We start from the raw sequence: 7,294 nt of genomic DNA, 5'->3' as shown, positions 1-7,294 counted from the left end.
GGGGGGGGGGGAACTTATTTTGTAATTAGTTTTAGCGTATTGTAAATTGTTACTAATGGCAAATTCGATTGAATGCATTAGTGCGTAATGAATGTACGCTAAACTTGTTTATAATTCGTTCTTATATTCAATACTTAAAAATCATTTTAAGTACATCCTCAAATATTCAGTCAGCAAAATTATTTATACAGCATCCATACGAATTGTTTTATTGGCTAAGAAGATTTTTGAAGATGTATTTAAAACGACCTTAAGAATAAGAAAGTGACTGTGAACAAGCCTTAGTGTGTACTCAGTGCGCACTGATGCATTCAATCGAATTCGCCATATGATGACTGCGTCCTGAAATTCACTGCCAGTACTATAGTTCATGTTACGTATGCTATAAAATTTCTGCACTGGCAGTGAATTTCGAAACACAACCATTTTTATCACCAAATAAAGAAAGTTATTCACCAAATCACCAAAAGACCTTACAAATCTACAAAATGGTGAAAAATCACCAACAACGGCAACCCTGCCATGGACATAGTATACATGAGGTTTGTTCGAGTTGCTTGTACTATTCACACTTTTACACCTAATGCCCGTTGTACACTAGTGCATCTCATACAATATAAATTTTCCAAAATACGTTCTAAAGATGCTTTTAGGACGGAGGGATGTCAGAATATTTTTAGGACGTCCTTTGAAGATGTGAGCTGTCTGAAAATAGCTAATATCCAATAAATTTATTTGCATTAATTGAACTTTTCACACTTAGTGTACATTAATTCTTTAGAGGTTCTAAAAATGACGTCATGAATTCCGTTCGTGTTACGAGTGTAATTGAAATTTTAATACACTTTTTACACTTGATCCCAAGCAAGAGTAAAAAGTGAATCAGAATTGCATTTATACTCGTAACACGAACGGAAAACATGACGCCATTTTTAGAACCTCTAAAGAATTAATGTGCACTAAGTATGAAAGTGTAAAAAGTTCAATTAATGTGAATAAACTTATCGGATATTAGCTATTTTCAGACAATTCACACTTTCAAAGGACGTCCTAAGAATATTCTGATGACGTCCCTCTGTCCTAAAAACGTCTTCGGAATGTATTTTTGAAAGTTTGTGTTATTTGGAGTGCACTAGTGTGCCACGGGCATTAGGTGTAAAAGTACAAGCAACTCGAACAAACCTATGGACTCCGAATGTCCTATGTTTTGTCGTCTGATAGAATGAAGCCAACATCTAGAAAGAGAGCGAGAATAGAGGGGCTATAGTTTTCTTCCTATTTTGTTACTTTTTTGTCACGCGTGCATCCATTTCTCGTTTCCATAATATTATAGAGCGCAACATCCCGACTAGACTGGCAAGTAAAAGTCTTACTTAAATCTTATTGCACACTTTGTCTATGCAGAAAGAGACAGATAACAGAAGGGCTGTACATATTCTCTTTTCTGACTGTATGTGGAGTCTATGTATATTATGTCTATGGTCTTTTTCTACATGTTGGTTTCACTTTTCTGGTCGTATGCGGGGTCCATGTATACTACGTCCATGGGAGTAACGCCGCGCCGAAAGAAGCGGAGAAGTGAAAACCGAGGAGAAAAATCGAATTTGTACGCTGGGAACAAAATATCTAAAAATTAAATATTTATTAGGCAGGCATCATTAACATATTTACTTAGATAGGTTATTTACAAGAAACACTAGGCAACTCAAAAATTCAAAAAATTCTGAAGCTTTGTGTGCAAGTAGAGTAGTTCATCCATAACACAAAACTATTTTTTGTTCATGCAGAATTAGTTTTAGAGGGTAAAATATCTCTTTGAAAAAATCGTTTTTTTTCTTTTGAAGCGAATATTGTCGAAATTAGACAATATTCGCTTCAAGAAGAGATAGAACAATTTTTCCTAGTGAAAATTGATTTCAAGAGTACTTTATAATTATAATAAAAAAATTGTTTTAAATTGTTTATTTATTGTATACTCCTAACCCCACCCCTGTTTAAAAAAAATTTTTATTATAGTTCTAAAGTACTCTTGAAATAATTCAATTTTCATTTTGGAAAATTTTTTCTATCTCTTATAGTGTCGATGATATTCGCTTTAAAAGAAAAAAAAAAACAATTTTTTCAAAGGGGTGTTTCATCCCATAAAACTGTAATTTTGCACAAACAAAAAATAGTTTTGTGTTACGGATGAACTACTCCACTTACACACAAAGTTTCAAAATTTTTAAAATTTTTGAGTAGCCTAGTATTTTTTTTTGTTAGATGTTAAATCCGGCTGTTTTATCGTGGCACTCCTCCTCATAATTCCGCGCTAAGAGTAAGATTGCGGTAATTTCATGCGGTCATTTTACGCGCGCCGGGAGGACAATCACGTGCCGTGAAATATTACACTGAGAAAAAGAATATTAAAAAATTAACAAACATTTATCAGGTTAGTATATCACGTTATTTACTAGATCAAAATTAATTTCATTTAAACCGAGTATTGTTTGCGAGTTTAGGTAAATCGAGGCTTAAGTAAACAATGCTGGGTTTAAATGAAGAGAGTTTTAATTTAAATAAATATGTTAATGGAATCCACCTAATAAATATTTTTTTCTGAGTGTGACATTACGCGACGTGTGATTATCCTCCCGGCGCGCGTAAAATGGCCGCATAAAATTGCAGGTCTTACTCTCAGCGCGGAATTATGAGGAAGAACACCACAATAAAACGGCCGGATTTAACATTCGAGTCCTTTCGCAAACCCTTCCGCATTTCAAAAGAAGGGAAACGCGGCCTCCTCGGCGGCTACCGCGTCGAGCGCAAGAGGATGTAACGCCACATACACGAGTCTTATGTAATGAATGCACGCAGTATTTCACTCGTAATCTCCGTCGAAAAGTATCGCCGATCGTGACTTCGGCCTGTACAGTCGTTTGCATAAAGATGTTGCGATACATCTTTGTGGAACAAGTTTAGGAACACGTGGACTTGACGAGACTGTGGATGTTTAGACATTGAGAGGTCTGAGATCTGTCAAACTTTTAAATACGGGAGGTACGAAAGTAATTTATGAGCAGAAGTGTAAATATCATTCCAGATAGACAGATGTATGTAAATTTGGTGGCAACTTTAGTAGTCGACTTGTAAAGGTTACGTCTCTTCCGAGTGGCTCATATAGCGCTCACATTTATCGTATAAAATGACGAAATAAAGATACGAAAGAAATACGCGAAAAGAATTATGAAAATTTACCCAAAACAATATGTCACGTGAAATGTAATAATTGTACTAAAAAATTGTCATTCTGATAAAAATTGTTATTCACAGAATAATCTCAGTGAAAAAAGTTACGATCAAAAGACTGTACTAAAAGATTCTGAATATCTTAATCATTGAAGAATATAAAATTTAAATTCAGACAAATAATAATGAAAGAATAGAACAGTTATTGATAAAGTTTCAAAATATTTTATTCTATTATTCAATTTGTATTTTCACACAAAAAAATAATATGTGCAAAGTTTACACCAAATATGTGGCTATAATAAATTATTAATATTTCATTTTATTAATTACGTTTCGCTTTATTACTTCAACCAAATAAGATAAAAACAAAATAAAATATAGTTGGATATTTGTATACCAAAATAAAATATAAGTTGGATTTTTTTCAGAAAAAATGATCTCAAAAAGTAACATCAAGTACCAACAATTCCTGTAATAGCTGTATTAAAATAGCTGTATTAAAATGTCGCAATAATTAAAAATTAAAAAATAACATCAAAATCAATGCTTTATACATATTTATGTATTCAAAGCTAGCACTCTTCGATATACTAAATATTTTGGTCAATTTTGAAAGTTCTTTAATAACGGAATCGATCAAGATTTAAAAACATTTGGCGTGCCCGAGATACATATAAAAAGTAGTTTAACTTGCGTTAAAGCACAAACTTCTATAAATTGTAAGTCATGTGAAAAGTAACATAAAAATCTGAGTGTAATTTTTAATAAATTTGTCGCTGATCAATATAACAAAAAATGTATATTGTATGGTGCAAATTAATTCAACACAATATATTTATCTCTCTCATAAATATGATTAAAACAACTGTAAACTATCATCTATCGTCTCATGTCGTGATAATCATGAAAGTCTATTTGGACTCAGATAGACAAATTTGCCCGTAACTAATCAGTTTGTAAAAGTTTGTAAAAGTTGAGTCCCTTGTGAGCAGTTCACGTGGCACCAAAGTTCATCCCATAGACGGAACGAAATAGAACGATGAAATTTCGTAATGACAATATGTCATGTAAAATGTAGTATGAAAATTTAGATGTGCAACTTTGAGTGGAACATAACCAAAAATTTGTGTTAATTGCACGATGTGAATTTAATGATCAATTCAACGCGATACATTTGCCTCACAAATGCGATTTGAAACAATCGCAGAGGGTTCCCGTTTGCCTCACGTCGTGACAATCATTCATTTCGGACCGTATTGTACGAACTTGGCTAAAAAGAGCGTCGCAATCTTTATGCGAGCGACTGTACGAGCGCGGTGAAGAGAGCGCGCCGCGTACTACGCAATACGAATATGACGAGCTACGGACGGCCGAGCAAATTACAACTGTCGACGGGCGTGCACTCGTAAAGCACAAATGACGATCCGATCCTCGCGCCTCCTCTACTCGTCCGCGAGTCAATATTTACGAGGCGTTTAATGCGCGAAAGGGTAAGGCACGCTCGCTCGCTCGCTCGCCCGCGCACGAGTTGCACGGCGCGAGCTTTACACAGGACGTACTCGAGCGAAGTCAAAGTAAACGGAAGCGAAAGGGCAGAGCGCCCGGGAAAATTGATTACGGCTTCGCGATGTAAGGAGTGTCGGATGCGCTGTCGGTTAAATAATACGACGGACCGGCACAGGTCGTTTCATACGACGGCCACCCACGCGCGCCTGTCAACGAATAGGGGAATCACACGCGGGCGTAAATGTCCGAAGTCGACCTCTAAAGATTAATTTCCAAGATTAATTCCTGAAGTCTGGCCGGAAACGGAGTGGCGCACGAAGAGCTTCGGTCCCGCAGCTACTTCCTTTTCACGAGAGACCAGTTTGTCGATCGCTGTTTTCATCGTTTACGCCGCACTGTACACGAGAAGTTTCATAGGCATGTTTCCAGGTGTCGTGATTGACCGACATATCCTCGCGAGATGTAAGAATTTTTCATGGAACTCACAAAGACACCGCGGAGAAATCGCTCCGCTTCGGAGCTGGAGCTTTAATTCCGTCGCGTAAGTGTCGCGATGGCGGATTCAGAGCAGCAAGGTTGAAATGCGCGGAAGCGTGTTACTCACGTCTTTAAAGAGGCACACTCACTCCACGGTTAGGCCCGGCGACAATCGCGGGACGCGGCGTTATCGAGTTAACACTCTGGACGACAATCACGCATATCTCAGAAGTATCCCTCTGGCAGCACCTGTCGCGGTCTAACGCGATTACCGTGAACCCTTTGAGACGACGAGAGTCTTAGAGAATCTGTGCCACTCGGGCCACGTAAGGGTCACGCCTCGTGCAACACAGTCGACCCCCGCCGAGGCGAATTAGAGTGGCGTTTACATTCCCAAAGAGAAATTTCGTTATTTCTGATTCTTAGCAGAGTGGTCAGAGTGTGTCTGATTAATCGCAGAGTGTGATAGCCGACTGAGTCGGAAATTCATCGGCAAGCGCGAACAATATCTTGCCGTGTGCGGTAAAATTAGCCGGGCAAATGCCAACCGGTTGATTCGAGAGAGATCGATCGCGTAGCTTAACGTCGAACTCCCATCAACGTAGCAAGCACGGATAAGTTTGAACTGAATGATCAAGGCCGCAATGCGACTCGACCCGTGACGTTCACAGTCCGTGTTCGATAACAGGGCATGGGATTTGCCGACGAAATTGTTGTTTTCGAGCGACACAGTCGTTGAGACTCGCCTCTTCACTGCACCGGTGGACAGGTGAACACTCTCGGAGCACGGTCGCGGAGCAGCGCGAGAGACGGCTCATGTGACCGATCAAACTCCTTAAAACAACAACGACATTCTCATGCGACGACGCCATCGATCGGCGCGACGGACGTCGTGCGAGTCAGCGGGTGCGCGACACCCGATACGCGTGCGATTAAAAGGACCATTAGAGAGTCGTAAGAGCTCGGTCGGGAGAACGGCGCTTATTTCCGCGAGGTTTACCTCGACACTTTTCCATTCCCGCCCCTTCTCGCACTCCTCACCACTCCTCCTCGTCCTCCTCCTTCCCTTCCCTCTTTCCCACGTATATACGACACACACACACACACACACACACAGAGAGGCACGTACTCACACAGGCATGCACACCCACGCACACATATACACGCATGCGACATATACACTGACACGGCGAGCGTGTACACGTTGCTCGCTGGGTACACGTGCGCTCTCGCGAAACGATGCATACACACCTGTACGTGTTACTCCTCGAAGTGGCCAAACGAGCCTGTCGTCACCGAGCACACACACGTCCCTGTAAATCCGTCCCTGCGGCCCGACGTTCCTCCACGCGCACTTCCTCTACCGTATCCTAGAGATCTGCCGTGTGTTACACGCGTGTATACGAACCGCGTGCGCGCGAGAGCCAATGCCGCCGAACGGTGTTACGCGGACGAGACTGTGCGAAAGCGGAGCTTTTGCTTTTTCTTCCGAGTTCTCTCCTCCCTCCTCTTTCGTTCTCTTGCCGGTTATTATTCTATATCTCTCTTTCCCCCTCTCTCTCTCTCTTTCTGTCTTTCTCCTCTCTCTCTCTCTCTCTCTCTCTCTCTCTCTCTCTCTTTCTCCCTCTAAGCCTGCAACGAAAGCGCGAACGTGGTGAACGAGGAAGAGTAACACGCAGCTCGGTGTACCAGCGGAGACTGGCGGCTTCCCCTCGGTCTTGTCGAGTGCTGGCCGCTATAGCGGAATAGATATATAGCGCGCCACATATCGTGTGTATACGGTCCCGCTCGTGGGTGCCCAGCGCGGGGCGGCGGGGTGGCCGGGGGGTTGCTTGCGGGGGAGTTGGGTCCGTGGAGGTAAAACGATAGGTACCTCTCCGGGGGCGGAGGGGCAGAGTGTCGGCGAGAGGAAGCGAGAGAGGCGGCGGGAGGAGAGCGCAGGTCGCACGCTCTCGACGTTGTGACGTAATTCGAGTCATCCTGGATGTGTGTTGCTTTGCGTGGAGGGGTGCGAGAGGCGAAGGGGCGTCGTCGCGCGGTGGGGCGCGAGTCCTGTCGGCAAGGAGAGAGAGAGAGAGAG

The 7,294-nt window shown here is 41.7% G+C and overlaps 1 protein-coding gene across 1 annotated transcript in view; it reads right to left on the bottom strand.

The window, feature by feature from the left end:
* Window positions 1-6,925, bottom strand: part of LOC116844759 (protein Tob1) — a 243,518-nt gene extending 236,593 nt beyond the window's left edge. The window contains exon 1 of the transcript XR_004378130.1: window positions 6,466-6,925. The gene's annotated coding sequence lies outside the window, so the exon portion shown is untranslated. The remainder of the gene's footprint in view (window positions 1-6,465) is intronic.
* Window positions 6,926-7,294: the final 369 nt, after the last annotated feature.

Source organism: Odontomachus brunneus, unplaced genomic scaffold, assembly GCF_010583005.1.
Source record: "Odontomachus brunneus isolate Ranch 3 - 2012 unplaced genomic scaffold, Obru_v1 Obru_scaffold_046, whole genome shotgun sequence".
Taxonomy (NCBI): domain Eukaryota; kingdom Metazoa; phylum Arthropoda; class Insecta; order Hymenoptera; family Formicidae; genus Odontomachus; species Odontomachus brunneus.
This window is presented reverse-complemented; position numbering and strand designations above follow the sequence as displayed.